This window comes from Zerene cesonia, chromosome 5 (genome assembly GCF_012273895.1).
Source record: "Zerene cesonia ecotype Mississippi chromosome 5, Zerene_cesonia_1.1, whole genome shotgun sequence".
In the NCBI taxonomy this organism is placed as follows: Eukaryota; Metazoa; Arthropoda; class Insecta; order Lepidoptera; family Pieridae; genus Zerene; species Zerene cesonia.
In genome coordinates this window covers 6,834,721-6,858,102 of record NC_052106.1, presented here as the reverse complement: position 1 = coordinate 6,858,102, position 23,382 = coordinate 6,834,721, and the positions used below count along the sequence as shown (strand labels likewise).

Sequence of the window (23,382 nt, the reverse complement as noted above, 5' to 3'; positions counted from 1 at the left end):
AATTTCAAACCGAGGAAATACAAAATTTAAGTAACAGTTACCATTTAAAGTTAACATTTTGCGGTTTGCAAGTTAATGGTGCGGATTCACTAAAAATAGCACGACCGCCATCCACATTTTAGCCATTTTGCGCGGGAAAATGCAACCGCCCTCTAATGAAAAATGGTTTGGAGAAAATTCAAATTTACTAATGTCATAACAAGTTAATAAACTTAGAAATAGCTTTATTTTCATAGAGCAGATCGATTGTGGGTTTCCATAGCAAACAAGTAATTTTTACATTTTCAAAGGGGCTACTGAAAATCAGCGCTGCGCATTACGCGTAGCACATGCTGAGAAGTTACCCTTTTTAGCACCACACCGATTAGTCATAAGTTCACTTTTTAATTTTAATTTTAATTTAACTGTGTGTAAATGTGGTGGTGTTAAATAAACGTTATTTCTTTTTCAATATTGATAGTTTTATTTTTAGTTTTATAGCATTGAAATGTTTTATAAATGAGAAATTTTGAATGATAGATAATATTCTACGGTTTGGCATAAAACGCGGGTTCGTATCCCGCCTCGTGAATGATTTTTCTATTCTTTCAAAATTTCTCATATCGTTAGTTATTTCATTTGTTAATCATACGCAAATGGACCGATTAGTATATAATATTATTGTTTAAATACATGTAAAGCCAGGATTATTGTCTAGCGTGTAGCGTAATACGTGTAATGCAAACAATGTAATTTCCATAATAATAATTAATTAGCTCTGCTGAAATTGGACACGATATTATATGAAATTAACGATCTAATTCATGCAGCTAGTATCATATTGCATTCACTATTTAAAGCTAAGCATCTTTGCATTTTTCTAAGCATCTTGTTTTCGCATAATCTTTCAGCAACATTTAAGAAGGACTTACTAATACCGTAATTACTCATAATCTTTTGATAAATTAGAGTTATTTTAACATTTGAGTTATTTTTCATAATTTACCTAATGTATGTGGATGAAATTTGGTGCACAGAGTCTGAAATCTAGGCAAGGAAATAGGTTAGGTTCAATCCTGGATATCTCGTTCTCGTTATGCGGGAAGCCGAGGTGTACTGTCTAGTTTTTCCTTCGAATTCACGGATGAAGTCGCTTACGGAAAGCTGGCATTTAAACTTTAAATGTGTGTTATATGCAGAAAATAACATTTATGTACATTTTTATCGCGTAGCTGGCAAACTATACTTATTGTGGGAGTCGAGCACGCTTCGGCACGAATTGGGCCAGCTCGCACCGGGGAAGTACCACACCCCCACAGAAAACCGGCGTGAAATAGTGGCATGCCACTGTGTTTCGTACGGTGAGTGGGGGAGCCGGAGGCCCGTTTCCTTTTCCTCACCCGTCCTAGTCCATTCCTTCTTTCCAGTCGTTAATCCTTTCCTTTTCCCTTACCCCATAAAAGCGGGCAGCGCATTCACAGAGGTACCTTTGCGAATGTTTATGGGCGGTGGTGATCGCTTACCATCAGGCGAACCACCAGCTCAGCTGCCCGCTATTACATCAAAAAAAAAAAAAAAAACGAGCAGGCGGGGCAGCTGATGAAAGTGACGCCCTCGCCCATAAGCAATGGCGATGTAAGGGGCACCGAGTGTGTTACCGGACAATAATAGAATAAATTCGTTTGTATCATGTGTTTGTTTATATTTGGATATCGCGCCTAGTTATCACGTTTAATCCTCTTTCAGTAAATTCGGACGATATCTATTTGCGCACACTGCGCAGCAACGGTAAATAAGAGCGGGTTCAGCCTTAAAATAATATTTATATGAAAAATTAATAAAATTGAACCGTGTTAATTTTAGCCCTTTTTGATTTTTTTACTTTAAATACAAAGAAAAATATTGTTAGTCTAATGGTATTTAAAAGCTTATAATTCAAGCTATTAAAAATAACCTCCAAATTGCATTTGAACGAAAACCATTATTCTTTCTTTATGACAGTGAAACAAGAAGGGTTACACATCACATCGTAAGGAGAAACTGTCAAGCACAAGAGGATAACAAAGATGAATCGCTTTTAACTATCTCAAAATACATAGGTCTATAACTTACTACAAAGTAATTCGAGTAAATTAAAATGAAAAACAACATAAATATATATTTACGTTCATTCTAAGTTTTCAATTAATTTAAAATGCTCACGATTTAACATCAAACAACAGATCTTGAATAAAATTCAACTAACATTTCCCAAAAACACTTTTACCATTTTATGTTATTGCACTCACATTTACGCATCGCTGCACAATACATCCACGCACACATACAAAGTTTTTAGTTCTGTTCTAGTGTACAATCTCTTTGAGGAACTTTCACTGTAATGTTTCTTTTGATGCAATTCTATGGGTCAACATTTTGTTCCATGCTTTGTACCCAAAATCCGTGTTCGTATAGAAAAAATTTAGGCCAAATGTTATAATAAAGAGGTACAAGCTTTTATTAAAAAATTCGCAAATAAAGCTGCCATGTATACTCGCAGATATTTTTAAGGCTATAGTTATAGCATAATTAATATTAGTCTCCTCATCATTATAACCAATGCATAATAATTTTTAGTTTAGCAACTCAAACCATACTTACCTACAACCCACAATAATTGGGACTAGATCTTAACAAAGGTTTAAGTTGTACATTTATCACGCTGACCTAAAACAGTTTGCAGATGTCACATATAATCGTATTTTTCGGTTCTTGAGCATTACGGTTTAACAGTTTCCTTGACCATTCGTGATGTGGGTAGTATTCACACTTGTTTCGTTTTTGATTGATGTCGCAGGCATAAACCATGAGCTACTACCGCTCTCAATTATATCATAGACATTTATAAACACTCGATTTTCGTCATTAAATGGTTTTTCCTATCGTTGGGATCGAATCCACACCGTTTGCACCGTAGCCAAATGGCTAATAATGTTAACCATTAATCCACATATAAAAGTGATACTCTATTACAAGCGACAATCCTTAAAACCGAAGGAGGTCCAATTTGAATGTATTTTTTTTTTGGTTTTCTTACTCGATAAACCAATTGACGTGATTCTTTTTACGTTTCATAAGAAGTTATGGTTATGTTGTCCCATTTTAGAATTTAGAGTGATACGTCTCTCCCCAGGACGACGCTGTCCTTTTTTGTAGAATTTTATAGTTTAATCAAATTGGCTCCTTATTATTTTTCCCAATAAATAAGATGTGAAATACCTACCTTGGTGTAAAAAATCTGTTCCGGACATGTCAGATCTATTTTTATAATAGCCAGAATGTAGACGTAAGTCTTCATAATTGTGATGGTGATGAATCGATATTCCCCATGTATTTTAAGTAATTAACGCAAATAAATATAACGTTGCATAGCGTGTTGAATATTGTAAGCGTTCACTTTTAGATCTATTTATTATGTTAACAAAATTCTGAATTATATTCCGCAATTTTTGAATTTATGTATTAGACGAATATGTAATAAAATGTGTTTATGCTTTGTATCTGTAACTCATTTAATCGTCCTCTCTTCTTCTCTTTTTATAAAGTGATCTTGTGAACATTTTCGCTTTTTATGTTCAGGTTGTTCTTAGGTCATCCAAGAGATACATACAAAACCGGCTATCAAGTTAAGAATGATACTGCAGATTTATAAAAGCTTTCCATAGCTCTCGTTACCGTGGGATATCCGATATAACAACCAAGTCTTAAAAACCAAATTATATTTGTGGCAAATTTCGTCCATTCCTGACATTTGATCTATAAGGGAAATACCAAACATTCGAAATCCACATAAATTATTAAAACAAACAATAAACCAATTAACACCTTACTGCTAATTACAAAGAATCTGGCTTTATGTAAGTATAAGGAAATATTTTGTGTTTTTAAATTATACCGGTTTGGTGGAACGGTAACTAGGCAAATGGTTGCGGGTTCGGAAATATTGTGTGAGTGAAATAGCAGTAGCCTTATTCTAAAAAAGGTATTTCAAGATAGATTCGTTTGGCAACAGTTTGGTGAGATTCAATAGCTGGTGGAGGAAAATTAAGAATTACTTTCCCTATCAGGGCACAAAAGGTATCTTGCTTATAAAAAATATCACAATTTGCAACACTTCCTTATTTTACAATCCTTATCAGAATAATAAAATATACTCAGAAATGGTTGTAATCTTGATAAGTGTATAAAATTTATTTGTTTATAGTGGATCGAAATAGATTTTCAACTAATATCGATTCCATGCAAACTTCCAAAAAACAAATATACATTTAAATAATAGATGAAGCATTTAATTGCAACTCAACTTCATAGCAATATTATCAAAGTAACAACGAAAGCAGTTATAAAATAACTAGACAAATCACGTAATATGGGATGATTCTATTACCATAATCTGAACGGATAAATGACCTCTAGGATTTGAGAAATTGTATAGGGCCGATAACACAAAACTCGACCGAGGGTTTATAAAGAAATAACTATATATACGTAACATTAACTTCATTAACTATACTAAACTCAACGGGATATCTATACTAATATTATAAAAAGCAAACTTTTATATTTTTGTATGTGTGTAACGTTTTCATGCAAAAACTGCGGGACCGATTTCAAAAATTCATTTACTATTAAAAAGCTGCAACTTAACTGCGTGACCTAGGCTATATATGTATCACGGGCGAAGCTGGAGCTAGTAACTACTATAGCATATAGTAAATGTACTTTGCTATGTTCTTGGTCGTAGCGTGATGTTAGCCTCAGATGAAACCTTCGATTATTGATCTATACACCAAGATAATTTTTCAAGACCAGCCCAGTAATCTCCTGAGATTTTTCAATCAAACAGACAAAGTATACATAACATTTAGTATAAAATTAACACAAAGTTTGTTAAATATTAGTCCCTTTATCTGTGTAGTTATTGCCAAAGGCTGGAGGGTTTTTGAATGAACTTTCAACAACACCTGATTTAATTGCAAACGTCCCTACTGGGATAATTTGATCCTGAAAATTAAAAATGGCTGCCCTCTTTGTCGACCAAGAGTTTCCTAATAAAACGAATTCTGCATAGAAATTTCACCTTCAAATAAAAAGTATCAATTGAAATTATGCCACGTGGATTTCAAAACCTAATATTCAAAAAAAGAAAAAAAGTAATAAAACCTCTAAGATGAACCGTTTAAAAATTAAACTCTCTTCTTCTTAAGGAATTTAATTAAACCTAGGATAGTAGAAGTAAATTAATATTTCAGAACCGCAGAATTGAGCCACTTATTTAATTGCTTCGAATTTTGAAATGGATTAGTATTCAAAATGGACGAAGTGCTAAATCAATTAAATTTTAATCGGCTTGAAGCTATTTCAATGACAATAATGTGGAGTAATTGTGTCGCTTTAATTGACTAACTGTTCTATGGACTTCGCAAATCTTGGATTTAATCTTAGAAAATTTAAAATCAAATTAAATGAATTTTAAAGAAAGTGCAATATTTTATTATATACATTATTATTTTTTATTAACTTTAAAAATAAATGTATTTTCTTTCTTTCTTATTTATCATAGATTCATATTCTTTATCTCACCATACTCGAAAAAAGTTGCGTTTAGGATCGTAATTATTATTTCATTTATAGTGAATGAAAAAAAGAGTGTCTATTGAAATAAAATTATATTAGAATTTTATATATTTTATACTATGCTTGCTTTGTAAAATAAACAAGAACGGCAGTTTCCACTGCTATCATTCCGCGTAATTTATAGATTGTATAAAAATTTTTTTGGGCGTTGTTTTTTGACGTGACAACGTCTTAAATTAGGTTGCGGCTCGGAGGCACTTATGAAAAAGGTAACGTTACGATGAGTCACCGAACTATGATCGGTCCGCCGCGCGCGCAGCACTAGAGAATTAGGCGCATTGAATCGGCGCGTGATTGTGTCTCTGTCTCTGTCTTTTTAGTAAACAAAATATATTTTCTATAGTTAAAATTTGTGCAATTCTTATTTTCATTCAATTCCTTGTTCCTATTGTGCAATTTAATAATATTCATATCAATAAATATTCTACCGAGAAAAAGACGTTGTCACGTAAAATCTTCGCCCGTAAAACCGACTTTACAGGCAACCATTTTTTTTTATGATAGAGTAAGCAAAGCTTTTTATGATGAAATAGTTTGAGTTTAAGTGACATATACGCCCTTTTCTTGAAGGTCCCAATGCCCTAAATGTCCGGAAACACGCTGGCTGGTAATTCCTTCCAAAGCTTCACAGTAAGAAGATGCGAGTGAAGCGTACGGTGGTGGACCATCAGCCATCCAGATGGTGCGGATGGCATTGGTTTTTACGGCGGATGGTCCGATGTTGGAACTGAGCGGCAGGTAATAGAGAGAACAATTAAATTCGTTATTAAAAAAATTGTCATATTGATAGGTACGTAAAAGAACGTGTTAAATTTCATTCAATAACTTTTTCATATAATTTAGGCACATTTTACCCTGAAAGCGTAACATTTTACTTATGAATCGTAATCATTTAGATTGAACGAGTCTCTTAGCTTTGCAAATATGTATATTGGATTTTAATTTAATCACGTATATTCCTAAAAATGATTTGGGATTAGTAGTAAGTTATTTTTTTTATATAAACCATCATAGTTTAACGGTTTTGTCTCTGATTTGATAATAACATATTTAAAATTTATTAAATTTGTAACGTAATATACAGTATAAAAACATTGTCAAATCCCTTCTGTCTCTTGTAGCAAAAAGTTTTAGTTAAGAAATGTCAAACCCAATCTAATTTTAATTTGGTATTTTAGACCATTTACGGACAAGTGTCGTGTGACGTGATAAGGGTTGACAAAATTGCTGACTGCGCTTATCTAGCAGGGTCAAGTGTCATTCAAACTTTAGCCAAGGTATGGCATTAGATTCAAAGGAAAAATTTATTAATAGATTTCTGAAATTTTAATTTTATTTATCGACAATTAAAAAGAAATGTAGGTACATATAATACTTATTGTAAGGGCCGACGTCTTTTTATACTAATGTGTTATATTTTCTGATTGGAATGTTTAGTTTATTATATTTAAGTGGATGGAAAAATAATTTTTTTAATTAACAGTTTTTAATATCCCCATATAATTAAACACAAAACATTTTGCTAAGTCGTAAGAAATCCTATGTTTATTATATTTTATGTGTTAGACAGATAGATCATCATTGGCAAATATTTACTTAGAGACAAAATTGTGATTATGTGGGGAACCTATAAAAATTTAAACATAACAACAAACCTTTTTGTATATTATTTTTCTAAACATAGATAAATAAACTTTTAATACAATAAGAGCTTACCCAAAATTCTCACAGTTCGATTCAAAAGTTCACAACACAAAAATATTTTCAAACTTTCCAAAAAGTTTACACTAAATTTTCAATCACAGATTCGCACTGGCATACGTTAATCGCGCTAAAAAACAAACCGTTAAATTCGAATTCGGAATTCGAAAACATTCCCGCGTTGTAAACGTCACATGGACGTGGCTCCCGCTCCAGCCGTCAACGCCGGTAGCCAGAAATCGACTGTCGAGTTTCAAGCCACTGAACGTTTCTTCACTTCATAGTTGTAACGTAGCGGAAAAATCTCGAGTGCTCTTTGCATTAATAAAAAGATCGTTCTGTCCTCACCCTGCCATAATTTACGAATATACAAAAGCTTTTATAGAAAGATAATAAGCGTAGATAAACATGTTATATTGTGACTTATAGTTTTGGGTCTTTGATGTCCTTCGAGAACACTCATAATAAGAATTTTATATTAAAATAGCTACTTTCAATATGTAGAGATAATGTAGAAACGTTAGTGTCATCCATTTTGGGAGCTTTAATAAAAAAATAGGATACCAATATTATGTTTTCAGTAATGGTATGGAAAACTTTCGCAATTTGTATTTTGTCGTAGTAATATTTATATTTCTATTCATAAAATAGGAGTTAGATTTAATAACAGAAAGTTCAAACAAATTGGACTAAAGTCTCGCAAATTGTAAAATTATTTGATACTTAGATGAACACTTTATCAATCAAACAGTCCCTAAACTTTAGCTCTGTTGTTATCATAAGTCGATAAAAATATATCTTTTCGTTAGATCATGAATTCAAACAATTACTGTATTTGTAAGATTCATTATTCGATCTTTAATATCTACCTTTTGTCTAATAATCATTTATTTGTACCTACTGCAGGGACACTGCAGGGGCACAGGTGTCCTGTAAGGGTTCAACCCATAATCCAGCTGGCCAGGGACGGGTTGGCAGATGTTTCGTAGCGATATTATGTCGTCAAACTTTTTGGCTTTGGGACTTGACGGTTTCCTTAACCGATTATAGTGATGGTGATAGTGTAGATGAATTGAAAATTCTATTATTGCAGTCATATTACACTACCAAAAGCACTTGTACATTCTATAGTATTTTTTTTTCAATAATTTTCAATAATAAAAAATATCAATAATTGCATGAAGCACGATATAAACTAACATTCCAAAATGAACCGAAGCGTACAATATATAAGGTAGAGTTTTACACAGCACGACGAGCTTCTGAAGTGATTGGCAGACGCACATATTTATATATGTGCGTACGTATCGCATTACCAATAAATATAAAGGTTAAAATAACCTCAATAATTTCTTTCTTTAGCAGTATAAAAGATAATTAAGCGAGGCGAGATTATCAAATATGAATGTCAAATTTTTATACTAAGTATACATCGCTTCTGTCCATTGATGTTTGTCTGGGTTTGCGTTTCTCAAAGGATGTATTTTTATTTGATGTATCTTTAAGGAAAACTTCAGTTTACCCATGTCCTGAGGCGGCCATTTTGAAAATGGGTTTACAAAAGATAATCAGTAGGAAATTGAATTGTATATAACTTTGTTGCTTTAACTTTTTTCAATGAAATGAAAAATAAAGAAGTTATAAACAAGGGTAAGTTCAAATTCTCTTGTAATAAAATTACTTCATCGTAAGAATCTAATGAAAACTAAACATTAGCCTTACTTTTCTATATATATTTTTTTATTTATCGTTTTCACAACATTCCTATGAGTTCCTATCTACATACCTTCCCATTCCTTTCCTTTATTCCCTTAGCCAGACCTTTCTTAAACCTTTAAAGCGGATAACGCATTAATACCATCACCATCACCATCTCAGAAATATAACTATCATGCTAGCAAGGTGAAACTAGGTGAATTTGATGAGTTTATTTGTTTTATCCGAGCTTTAATATTTTAAGGACTTAAACCAAGTACTGACTGTGGTAACACGATTTAAAAGAAATTTAACTTTTTAATTTCGTTCCTTTTATTATCAAAGAAATAATCAAACGCAGTAACCAAGGTGATTTGCCGCCGTGCATTACCATATTCTGTATTAAATTTTTATTTCCATTTCATGTAAATGATGAGACTGTCATTGCTGAAATACGAAGGAAAATTCCTAATGAAACAATTTTCTTTGGAGGGTGTATGCATAATATATTGCGCTCAACGGTCTCAGCTTATGTGAGTTTTTGTGATTTTTCACAGGCTATCCAGCCTCTTTGAATTAAAGGTAACCTTGAATAAGGTCGAGTATTGATTGACATTCAGCGGAAATTATGACTTTATATCTGTTTGGTTTTTTTTTGTTAAATATATTCCATCGTAAGTTTGATGAATATAAAATATTAAGAATAAATTAAATTTTATATACACTTAAAAAAAAAAAAAAAATATACAAATTAACTTTTTACAACACCTATTTTGTATTATTGATCTATAATAACTTTAATACATTATAATTCGCTCATTACTTAATAATTAACAAGTAATACTATATATTTTTTTTTAATTATGTCAGATTTTGCCATTTCCATTTATACCTATAAAAATGTAGGCAATGGCGTATATTATATTATTATAAGACAATTTGAAATTAATAATATATTATTAAACAAAAATAATTTAAGAATAACGACGGGTGCCGAATAAATAAGAAGACCCAATTTATTATTACTTTTTCATCCTTTGCTGGTATTAAATATTATTTTTTTATTCCTTACACACATAATTGCTTAAGATTTAATATCGTTTCGGTTATCGGATTATTATTGAAAAATCCGATTATTGAATGAGATTTTTTTGTTATACCGGGAACTGAACTAGTGGTTCGCCTGATTGTAAGCGATCACCACCGCCCATGGACCTTCACAGAGGTAGTGCCTCTATAAATGCACGGCCCATTTTTAAGGGGTAAGGAAAGGATTGATGACTGGAAAGAAGGGATGGATTGAAACCAATTTTCTGTGGGGGTGTGGTAGATGCTTCCTCGGTGTGAGCTGACCCAATTCGCGTCGAAGCATGCTCGACTCCCACGTACATATATAGTTAAATTTTACAACAAAATATAAAACATGTTACAAGTATACAGTATAATATACAATTGGATAGATTTCCCTCTTAAACCCACAGGGGAGCTAAACATTTTCCAAATGCGATAAAACATAAATTTTTATTTCAATACAAATCGAATAGAACAATCGTCTCCAGGGAAGAGGTAGGGTAGTGTTACAAAATAAAAGTCGTATGAAATATACCTCTTACCACATTTTCATTGTATTTCGTTTACGTATTATTTAATGCCATTTAGGGTTTTTGGAAAGCATTTTTCGGTCTGTGGTACATAGATACATTCAGGTATCACGTATATATCAAACTGTGAGACTTTGAAATTGGTCCAGTTGTTTCTGATAGTAACGAACGAACAAAATCTTAAGCTTTATAATAGACATAGACATTTTATATTTTTTATTTTATTATTTAAAATAAAATCCACAAAGAGTATTCCGGGATGCAAACAAAAATATATAATAGTGCGTTGTGTGTGTGTGTTGTCTGTGGTTTAGGTGAATTGGTATGTATGTAAAAAAACCCTTTTACCTGAAACTTTGAAATGTCCTTACAAATGTTATGATTTAGATTTACCTAATTAAATCTAATGTTTCAAAATTAAATTTATACACAAATGATGAAATTCTGATAAAAATAATGTTACTTTAATATTTGGCTGATACATAACTACCTATATCATAGCGAATTGTAAATTGAAAGATTGAGCAAAAGGCAGCATATTATTGTTACTTGTAATTTAACTAGTGAAAGAAGTTGTAATGTAATGAAGTTATCAATCAACGTAATAGTGAATTAATTTATGTGACGCTGTCAAGCCATTCGCTATTAAAAACTAAATCAAAATTATTCTATGTATAAACGTCAATTTTATTAACTTTAGTGAAATACTTCCAGCATTTATTGATAAATATGAAATATGATTTAAGCCTTAAGCCAATACTGTAACAATTACTGTTCACGATATTTTGAGTTTTAGAACGTTTTCATAGTAAATAGTCCAGAATATTTTACTAGAATTCCACGCAACTTTAGGCAGTTGTCAGTTTAGCACTATTTGGCTCAGCTTGCGAAAGGCAACCTCACCCCTAAAGACTGGCGCGTAATAGTAACACGTGAAGGCTAGTGTGTTCCGCGCGAGTGGAGGAGTTCAAAGGCCCATATACTTTTCCAATCAATTTCCTTATCCTTTATTTATCCCTAATCCCTTAAAAACGCAAAGATTTTTTAGAGGCCTATGCACATTCTAAAGTGATGGTGATCTCTGCTGCTTTTCTGCTTTTCTGCACTGTTGTCTTCTAGATATGTTAGTTTGTCTAAACAGCCAACGTTGAGAGAAACTACTATTTATATAAGGTTTTCACCAATAAATCGAATGGTTCATGAAGAAGACTTTTTGTAAAAATTTATGATCGTCAGAATATCGAGCCCACTGGGATTTAATTAGCGTTCTATGGGAATTAAATTACGCTGCTATCTGAGATAAATTTATCGCAAGATTAATATTTTTTAATTAATAGCAAATCTTTATTTTCAGATAATCTTAACAAAATACTAGGTTTTCATCTGCGACTCTGATTATTATGTGTTCATCTCGGTAAAATTACATTATATATACACCTCATAACTGAGACACAATAATTTTAAATATAACTGAAAGGTGACGGACTGATATAGTGATCTATCAACGTACAGCTCAAACCACTGGATAGATCGGGCTGAAATTTGGCATGCAGGTAGATGTTATGACATAGACATTTGCTAGGGATTTTGTTAAATTCGACCCCCAAAAAGATAAAATAGGGTATGGAAATATGTACCTGGAAAATTTATTGAGCTGAACAGTGATTCATCGTGTCAGTGTGTATGACTATAATATATTTCTTACCTTTAAAATAATGTAAATCTTAATTCCTCTAAAATCATTTTCCTCGAATTCATCAGTCAATCAGTCAAAAAAATCCTTGTATTTGTAATATCAAATTTACTCTGCTTAATCAAAAAAGTTTTCTATTTTCCAATATCCGCTTTAAGATTGAAAGAAAAAGGGTCGAAAATCGCAAATTTATATTCTTTTGATTACATTGACTTCTTCATTATGAGTGTTATAACTGCTTCGATGTTTTTTACTCATTTTGGACACGCAATGAACTGTAAATGTTCATTACTTCCATGAATAAATCCGACTCGAAGTTTTTCAGTTTGAATAATGGAAAATCGTTGTTAACATTTGAAAGTGAAACGATGAATCATAAAACTCAATTAACGCTGTGCCTTGAATGTAAATTTAGAAAGGGGTATGATGACATGGATTAACATCTGGTGGTCGCTGATGAATTGTAACCAGCTCCTGTGGCCCCTTCACTTAAGCAGCTCGAAGGAACACAGCGGGGTTTTTCGTCGAGAAGAATCTGACATAACCATGGGCAGCAAGAATAAAAAAACAAAAAAAAAATGGTTTAACATCTGGTCACATTGTAGGAAGAGAACGTCTGATGTAATCTTATGGTACTTGACATACAGTCCAAAGGAAGGCTTCTAAGGGAAGCACAAAGGGTATGAGAAAAGATGTCTACTATAGTGAAAGGATAGGATGGATTACGCCGAAAGTTAATTTTTTTCTTTTCTTAAGAAAAATTTAACTACTTGTAATCATTTTAATGTTATAAATTAAAGTAACACGTTTTTTTTTTGTCTTATCAGACTGTACTAAATGACGACTTATAAGTCATAGACATTTATTTGGAACATTTATTTAGAGAAATGGACACGAGACGCACCAGCTTTGAAATAAAAAAAAAATCATCAGTAACGAGTTTTAGATAACAATACAGTCGAATTGATAACATCTTTTTTTGAAGTCGGATAATAATATTCTGCAGATATTGATTAAAAAGAGGATTATTACACAGTAAATTACTGTCTACCATCCATCGACCCTCGCGATTGTTTTCATCCCTGAATATTTTATATTTCCATACACATTTACATACACTTTACGACGGTGTCATTTTTATGACAATAAGAAATATTTGTTGTCACTGTATAAAATAATATTGGGCTTTCCCTTTATTTACAGTGTAATATCTTGATGGAAATGCCAAATTACCACAAGTTCAGCTTCACTCGCGTTTTGTCCGAATGAAAAGTGCCCAACTGCACATTATCATCTATTCCTAGAGCATAAGTTATTAAGTCATCCTTTAAAATTTTAAGTTTGGAAGTCGAGCACGCTTCGACATGAATTAGGTCAGCTCGCTCCAGGGAAGGACTGGTAACCCAGAATACAAGGATACAGGCCTCCCGCTCCCTCCTTCACGGAACAAAACACAGTAACATGCTAATATTTCACGCCGATCTTCCGTCGGAGTATGATACCTTCCCCCGTACGAGCTGGCCCAAATCCTGCTGAAGCTTTCACGATTTTCACACTTAAAATGTTTGATTGGACATACGACAGTTTTTATCCCGGAAATCCCACGGGAATGGCGACTATGTAGCGAAAACCCCGAAACTGCCTTTCTTTTTATTTGACTACGCGGGCGAAGGTGCGGATGGAAAGCTACTTATTGATATTTTTGAAAGCACCAATAATTACATATTGAAACTTCACATTAACGCATTGGAGTATTTACCTATTTATCTTAATTAATGTTTATTTAAAATTAAACATCACTGGTTTTGATTATTCACCACAAACCAGTGCTGAAATTTTATCAATACAAATATTTAATAAGATTGCCGTGAATTTATAAAATCCTGACAACATCGAATTAAAAGGGATAATTAAATGCTAACCAAAATGTACAAAACATGTAGCATTTTTTGTTCGGCTGAGACATACGGATGCTGATAATTTGATCAAATGGACTTAGATTATTTGTTTATAATAGGGTTACCTAGTATTTATTTTTTTAATTAAAGTAACAGGGCTGTTCCATAATTATGTTAGAAGTAAATAACCTATTGCTTCAGTTTTTGCTTCGTAAATAATACGTCAGTCATCCGTTATCTCAGTAAACATTTTCTTGAAATTTACTACTGCATATAGCAGCTCAAAACGAAGCCAGTATCGACGTCGACGCTCCTATCCAGTTATGATTTGTCGAAAATATTTTGATTGAAAATATACTTATATATTTCCATTGTACACAACTGTTCGCTCGCCCCGGCTTTGCGAGTAGATCGGTTTTCTGCAGCACACCGCCTATTGACGGCAATGCCTGTGTCATCGGACCCTTATAGAAAATCTTCGGAGTTAAATCTAATAAACCAATAATCACTACTCGTTCTATGATTTCTGAGTAATTACTAACTCAACTTTAGTAAAATCTCTTATATAATGTGAAAGTTTGTAATCAGAGAGTTTAGTTAAGTTTAGTTTTCCAAACGTGGGGTTACAAATAAAATGAATAAATTTTAAAATCCGTTTAAAAGTCTTTAATTTCTAAACCCTCTCTCACCCTCTCTCACCCTCTCGCGTAAAATCAATCACAAGAAAATACTATCAGAGGGTTTGTAAATAAATACTTACGTGACATTATTCAGGACCATGTAACACTATTCAGGACCATGTCATATGTCATTTTATTTCAGATTAGACCCTCTTTATTCAAATTTTACTAATCCGAACTTGCCAAAATATAATTATATTCGAATATAATCTGTAAAAACTTTCTGATTGGCATATACCCAGGAGAGTTAAATCTTAAAGTGGACAGTCTGTTCAAAATTTTTATTGCAAATGTCTTCGTCGAATAGAGGACCATATGCCATCAATATAGTGATGAGAATGGCTTAGAGTGGGTATAGCACTTGAAACATTTTGTTCCTGAAATTTGGTCCTCCGAGCCGGAACTCAGCCGTTAGAAGTTGTTCATATCGTTCAGGATTTGAAACTTTATAATGGAAGGACTTCATGTGAAAAGTTTTGTATCATATGTAGCTCGTGATAGAATTATATATCTTTGTTCTACTCTGTAAAAGGTAATAATATTATTTCATTCTCTGTAATACTATTATTTCATTCCGGAAAAGGCATATTTAGTGCCCAAATGGTGGAAACACTTTTTTATTAACAAGACAATTAACTTCTAAGCTTGTACAATTAACTTGTTAAAAAAACTTTAACTTTTTATATTTTTAGGCTTGTATGTTGACTTCAAAACATTTAATTTGAAATTTGTACACTTATCAAGAATCAGTGAATACGGAGCATACGTATGTATTATACAGATAATATACTAGTGAGACCATTTCATTGATTCTATAATTAAAGCGGTTTTTAAGTTTTCTTCAACTATACTAATTCATTAACCAAAACAACAAAACAAAATATGTGGTAGTCGAGCACGCTTCGGCACGAATTGGGCCAGCTCGCACCGGGGAAGTACCACACCCCCACAGAAAACCGGCGTGAAATAGCATTCTGCTGTGTTTCGTTCGGTGAGTGGGGGAGCCGGAGGCCCATATCCTTTTCCTTCCCCTTCCCAGTCCTTTCCTTTATTCCTCTCGCAAATCCTTTCTTAATCCCTTCCCAATTTAAAGTCGGCAATCCATTTGTAGAGGCGTAAGGTCTGTAATCGACTTTACGTCTCTACAATAATGTTCATGGGCGGTGGTAGCGCTTACCATCAGGCGTCCCACCAGCTCCATTGCCGACTGTGACATAAAAAAAAAAAAAACCTGTTTTATTTGGTCTAGTGGTAAAGATTTATTTGACCTACTAAAAATGACACACCGTAGACGAAAAAAAATAGGTGATGGAAATTGGTATTTACTAGAAAATTATACAAAATGTCAGTTCAAGCGATCGCAGCTAACTGGTTTAAAGTTAAGTTTTAGTATTTGTTTTGGACCTATTTGCATAGCTTCTGTGTTCTGCACCCTCCTATGTTGTTACTCTCATTTGTTGTGAATAGACTTTTATTATGACGAATTATAACGTAATATTAATTATTTACATTTATCAAATATTATTCTATAATTCATGATCATTGCTTCAAAATATCACATACCACCAGACTTACAATTGAGAATTTTTATCAATTATAATACAATCGAATGGAAATATGAGGATCAATTAATTTAATTATAGATAGTTAAGCAGCAACCATATCGCTTATTATAAAGGATTTACTTACTTAAAACCAGGTAAATTAAAAACATATTATCTCACATGACATATAAATTTTTACCGGTTTTTCGTATATGTATGTATGTATGAATATTGTCATAAATTGTCATATGTTTTCATACGAAATATAAACCAGGAAATAGTTATTATGAGTTTTTAAAAACCGTTAAAAGTACACGTATTTTATTAAAACAAAGCTCCGCGTTTTAATTACATAGCAGTTTTTATCAATAACATATTATAATAACGAATAAAAGTTTTCAGTCCAATAAATTCTATAAATACCTATTAATAAATATATTTTATGAGACTAGTTTATGGGTCATAAATTTTTTCTTTTATATCCAGGCTTTATAGATTAAATCACTGAAATCGTTGGGTATTTACTTTAGTTTCTAAATCTATAGATGACGAAACATTATTTATCTATAAAATATACAGGAATTGTTAAGAATTGTGATGAAAACGCGGTTCTTACTGCTAATTATACTTGTACTAGCTGTGCCCCGCGGTTTTCCCGCGTATTACATGATGTTATATAACCTATAGCCTTCCTCAATTAATGGGCTAACTATCACTGAAATAATTTTTCAAATCACACCTGTAGTTTCTGAGATTAGTGCATTCAAACACAAATTTCAGTTTTATAACATTATAGATAATATGGTAGGAATATTGTTTATTCAATCAATCATTCAGACGACGAAACTTTTATTTATTACTAGCTGCGCCCCGCGGTCTCAACCGCGTAGGTCCGTATCCCGTAGGAATATCGGGATAAAAAGTTGCCTATATAGTATTTTCTTCTGTTTGATTTTACGCGAGTATTATACATTTAGAAATTAAAAACTTTTTAACGGATTTTAAACGCAATTTATTCATAATATTATTAACCCGACGTTTCGAACACTTTACAGGAGAAATAGGTGGAAGTAGTTCACAAACAACAATTTTTGTATGACCTTCAAGATATATAACATCTCAGTCTCCCCGTGACCACGCTCGCTGTAAAGCGTTAGCTTTCATTAGAACTGAAAATCCACAACCATTAATATATTTGGTATTCTATGTAGGAGTTTTGCAGAACTGGAGTTGCCGGCTCTAACAAAAAAAATGTATATGTCTATATTTATTAATACAAACTGTGTTCATAGACAGTCGGTGTTCATAAAACATCTATTACTTCTGGTACGTCAGTCAGCTACATAACAACAAAATGTAACATTATACCCCAAACTTGGCAGACAATTGTGCTAATGGGCACACAGTCTTGTCGATTGATAAATAATTAATAAAAAGGTGCGCCTAGGAGGTGCCCGCTAATTTCGTGATCGACACCACAAAAATATATAGCTAAAAAAGGTATACTAATAAGTAATAATATAGTAGTTGAGATAATCTAAAATATAGAAAGTAAAGAAATATACTTCCAATATAAGATTTAAATATAGGGTTTGCCGCATTCAATACGTAAATGATCGCAAACTTTTAGACACCAGAAGATTAAGATCTTAATGCCTTGTAACCACCGTTTTAATACGATTTATACAACATATTATTATATGATTTGATGATGATATTATGATGTTTTGATTTTGTAAAAAAAATAACTCATTATTAAATTGTATATATATGTAAGTACAAATAATAGTTGATTGATTGAACTAATTTAGAAAAAGGTCGGATAGGCGCCACTGACCTAGCATCAAATTATTATTTCCCCATACTAAAAATATGTCTAAATTATTCAGAGTTACGTACCTACTGCTAGATGTGGTAGGGCATTGACGCCTACATGTTCCATAATAAAAATCAACTATAGATATACCTATGTAAGATACATCTGGCCAATTTTCCGCAAAATGGAATTTACGGGTTTTCGGTCCCAGGATTTTTATTCTACAAAATATACGACTTAAAGGTATTGATAGTTAACTTTCATTAAATATATTTATCTTTTTTTTATATGTATTAAATTCTTGGCTCAGTGCTTGCTTTATTTCTTCGAAACGGCTAGACCGATTTTTTTATGAAAAAATTTGTGTACTTTTGATATGAAAAAACTAGTTCAAGTCATGAATATATTTATACCGTTAAGTGTTACTTATGTTAATTTATATTTGTAAGATATCCGGTAGGAGGCTGGTGATCTGTACCTCAGACTTCTATCTAGTTTACTTCATGCACCAGTCCCTCACAACGTTATCCGATGTCTTATCTGTATCTTTGTTTTTGTAACCTACCAATGTTGTTATGACTGAAGAGATATGATTTTTTATACGACTATACTATATACGATGGGTAAGGTTTTTTTATTTTCATTTATAAAATAGCGTTTTATTAAAATCTTATGATCATCTGAAGATACAAATAAAATAATAATTTTCATGCAAATTATTTTGATACCCTCTTAACAAAATTGCTATTTCGATTATAAGGAAAATTTTCCTTTGTCCCATTACCCAATGTTGTAACGGATATCCGAATAACGGATTACGGATGTAGTGAGCACAGAGCGACGGTTTTCGGCCCTTCAAACTTTCTTTGTTATGCTGATAATTCTCTTCTATGCAAAGTTCTGTTTATTTTGCCTTTTCTTAATATAATGGATGCTAGTTGATGTCTTTTAATATATTATTACTAGCTGCACCCGGCAAACGCTGTTCTGCCTTAATTTTATCATTTAGGGGTATGAAAAATAGATGTTGGCCGATTCTCATAGATACCGGATAAGCACAAAAAATTTCATCAAAATCGGTTAAGCCGTTTCGGAGGAGTATGGCAACGAAAACTGTGACACGAGAATTTTATATATTAGAAATACACGTATAAAGGTTATTTAATAATTGTTATGAAAATCAGTTACTGTTCATTAGTCTCGCTATAACTCGAGAAAAGCTGGGCCGATTTTGATTTTAATGTATTCATTTTGGTTCAGAGAGGGTTTAATATGTACGAAAAATAAGGAAAATATTGTAAAAAATGGTATATGGCGTTGCGCCCGCTCAGATAACATTATAATAAAGTAATACTGTCTTATTGTGTTTGATTTTAGCCGAATTTCTGTATCTTCTTAACGATAAACATTAATTATATTGAATTAATATTATCGTTACTTAATATTGATAATATTCATATTAATTCAATATAATTAATATTTAATGTTTATTCAATTAAATTATAGAAAGACTGGTGCGTGACCGCGTTACCTCTAGGTTACTTTGTAACGTATTTCAGACACAACTGCTTAGAACGATTTTCTGTAATTTACAACTATCACAAAGTTTTCATTACTTAGCCCCCAAGTTTCATTCGATTCAATTCATTCATTCGTTCAATGATTCATTCGATTTATTAATTTAATTTAGATTTTATAAATATACTATATACCGAATACACTGTAATATAAAACGTGAACAATTAGAATCTCAAAGGGCTCTAAAACCTACAACTAAGCAAGTATATATGAAATAATAGTTTGTAAACAAGCACGTCATTTACTAGCATATCATAAATATATATGTCGCAGTAAGATTGTTAAAACTGTTACATTGTAAACTAACTATACGTATTGAAAACTGTTGAAAAACTTTGTTTTTGTTTGTTTTTGTGTTGTTTTGTTGTGTGTTTTTGTTTTTTCCTTATTGACCGGACTGACATTACAGCTATTTGACGTTTTCAGTTTCAGGTTACAGCTAGTAATATAAAACTCTTAAATATTTTTTTCGTACAGTCAATCAGAAAAATCCCTTTACCTTTCCATTTCCTGAAAAGCAACGAAAGTATAAAGAACGTTAAATCTTTAATGAGAAGTAAAGGCGTCATCATCCCTTGTTATGAAGGGTGGATATACATACAATTCAGTGACGATTTATGATTTATACACGAGTTTGAATGGGCAATAAAGGTTGATCACCGATAGCCTACAATACAAGGTTTTATCGCAGAAATAGCGAAAGAGATATTTAGTGTTAGAAGACAATTTCATATGTTTTTTTTTCTAGAAATTAAAGTGATTATATCTAATAACATTGGTCGATGCTTCATACTAGGTATAAAATTATTTTATTGCAGGACCTTCCTTATTTAAGTCGGGTAAAAACCTATCGTAAACTACTCGTAACAGTGATATATTGTAGCTGAGTATATAACAGTGAATATAATTATTATTATTTGTAATAACAATACAAAAGATTTATTTATTTATTTTATTTATTTATTTCATTTATTTCATACATTTCATAAATACATACATTTTTGACATTTTTAAATTTACAATTTATAGCAATTACAATTTATTTTATATAAACGGTTTGTCTTACATATATTTTTAAAGATTATGTCTTTATTATAAAATTCTTTTCATTTATCAGTTTGATCCAGAAAGGGTGTCCCTAAATTAGCAAAACAGGAAAAATCGTTCAGAAATATAAAAACGTTAATTTTTATGTGAACACAAATCCGTCAATGGGGATAATTTTTATACATATTTTTGTATCTCTGTTTTTCTGTGGGATAGCACATAAATATTTGTAATTGTTGAATTTGTATTAAGCTTTTACAAGTCTAGCGTCACCTCTATATGTTATTTATTCACCGGTTTATTTGTTATCCTTGTTTTAAATAAGGCTTGGTAACTAATTAATATGCCATTTAATTATATCCTCCGTCTGTGTTTATGACAGAGTGGTAATAAAGATTTGATATTAGGTCTTGCTAAATTTTATGCGTAGTTTTAAATACAATTTGATTCAGTCAGTTAATTCACACTTTTTTGTGTAGTCATGAATTCAGCATTGAAGAATTAAAAAAACTAAAGAAGTTTGTGATGTAGATGTCACCTGTACCTATTACTTATATTCATATTTTTTATATTAATTTGGGAAATCGCCCTACGAACCTTAAATGCTTTGTTATCATATTTAAAGCAAGGAGTATATTGGTGTAATATTTTACCAAGCAAATGCACGAATACGACACTATCTCTGATTGGAATATTTACTTTCAACAAAAAAGGTCGTCACATCCCCAGAATGAAGGTACCACTCCAAAATCTAAAATCGGAACTTATTACTACATTAAATTCTAAAACAAGCCCATACGAAAACAATTTCCTATCAAACACATAAAGAATCACATAAATTGTTTGAACACTCACGGATTTATCGAGTTACAAAGCAAAATAAAGTATAGAGAACGTCCGTGGTGTTCAGGGACGTGGGTTGAAAAATTCAAACCAAAATGTAACTCAAGGTACAAGTTCAGACGAGATGTTATCGGTAATGTTCAATCAGAACACAACCTCGAATAACGCTTTATTATTTAGCAATGTTTGAGTAAATATTGTATTGTATACTCACCATTATGCCTAGTGTAAAATAATAAATATAATCGTATTACAAAACCTAAATCATTACATACATAATATAAGGCAAAAGTATTGTGAACTCCAGCGACCGTAACGTTATTGCCGTAGCGGTTATGTTATGTCATTGTACGGTTTCGATATTGAGATCATATTTCTTTCACTGGTGACTGATTGTTTTCAATGGTTTATCTAAATAAAACTTCTGTTATTGATATAATGGGTGAGCTGTGGTCACACGCTGATTAAAGGACGTGGGGCACGATAAAATCATTTCATTTAAAAGAAACGTAAGGACAAAAAATAATAAGAACAAATATATTAAATAAAACTGTATTAAAAAGGATTTTTAATATGGTACCCACCTATATAATTTTTGTTATGAAGACGTTAAGTTTTATTATCTGTATGTAAAAATTAAACCTTAATTTAAATGCGTGTGTAATTCTGAACCGATTTTCATAAAGTGTAGACTGTCCTTGTTATTATCAAATGAACAATCGGGGTAGTTAGCATTACAAATATATAAGCGTTATATATCTTCTATCTTAAAGCATTATCATGTAACATTACTTAGTGTAAAGCTAGTTAATTCAATAGCATTAGAAGGGATAGAACCTCTCTCGTACACAATCACTCACCGCTTCCATATGTCAAACCTTCTGATAATGTGTTTTTCACATCACCATCCATAAAAATGTTTATAATCCGAACTTCCACTTTGATCGCAAACACATTAGATCCAGATGTTCTGTATAAAAAGTATGTACTCTTTAACGATGCTACAAATCATGGTAACGACCCTTTGAATTTAAGCGATTTATAATCTGTGAACTATTAAAGATGACTTTATTTCAATTCGATGAAGCGAAGGACCAGATTTGAAGCGTATGAAATTGATAGCATTAAAGATTGGTACTGTATATATTATATTCTATGTTATTTTATAGTCTGTGCAGTCTTATAATTAATTTTACTGTTAAAACCTTTGAGGTTTACGTCTATTATTTTAGGTCTGCTAAGTATTGATTTTTTTATACAAATCCAATTATCATTTACACAACTTTACAGAATGAATCCAATACAATATAGACTCATTTATATTTACACAATAACAAATGTTTCCATTTTTATTTCATGTATTCTGGGTTAATCGTCGTTCTATATTCGAAAATGTAAAATAAGGCGTAGAAGTATAAATAAGGCGTATTAATATTTGGATAGATTAATTCACTTTCATTTAATGCTATGGTAATGGATAATAAATTATATTCTTCCACTTTATAGCAAACATTCAAATAAAAAACATTTTACCAATGAAATCACTGGCCGCTTAATTATTGACCCCTTGTTGACTTAGGACGAAACATGTCTTGCAGATTTTTTAGGTTATTTTATATCTGCTTAGTAAG

At 31.8% G+C, this 23,382-nt stretch overlaps 1 protein-coding gene across 1 annotated transcript in view; it reads right to left on the bottom strand.

Annotated features, from left to right (window-relative positions):
- LOC119840300 (neuropeptide CCHamide-1 receptor-like) overlaps positions 1–7,567 on the bottom strand; it is a 134,456-nt gene extending 126,889 nt beyond the window's left edge. Inside the window, exon 1 of the mRNA XM_038366851.1 lies at positions 7,372–7,567. The gene's annotated coding sequence lies outside the window, so the exon portion shown is untranslated. The remainder of the gene's footprint in view (positions 1–7,371) is intronic.
- Positions 7,568–23,382: the final 15,815 nt, after the last annotated feature.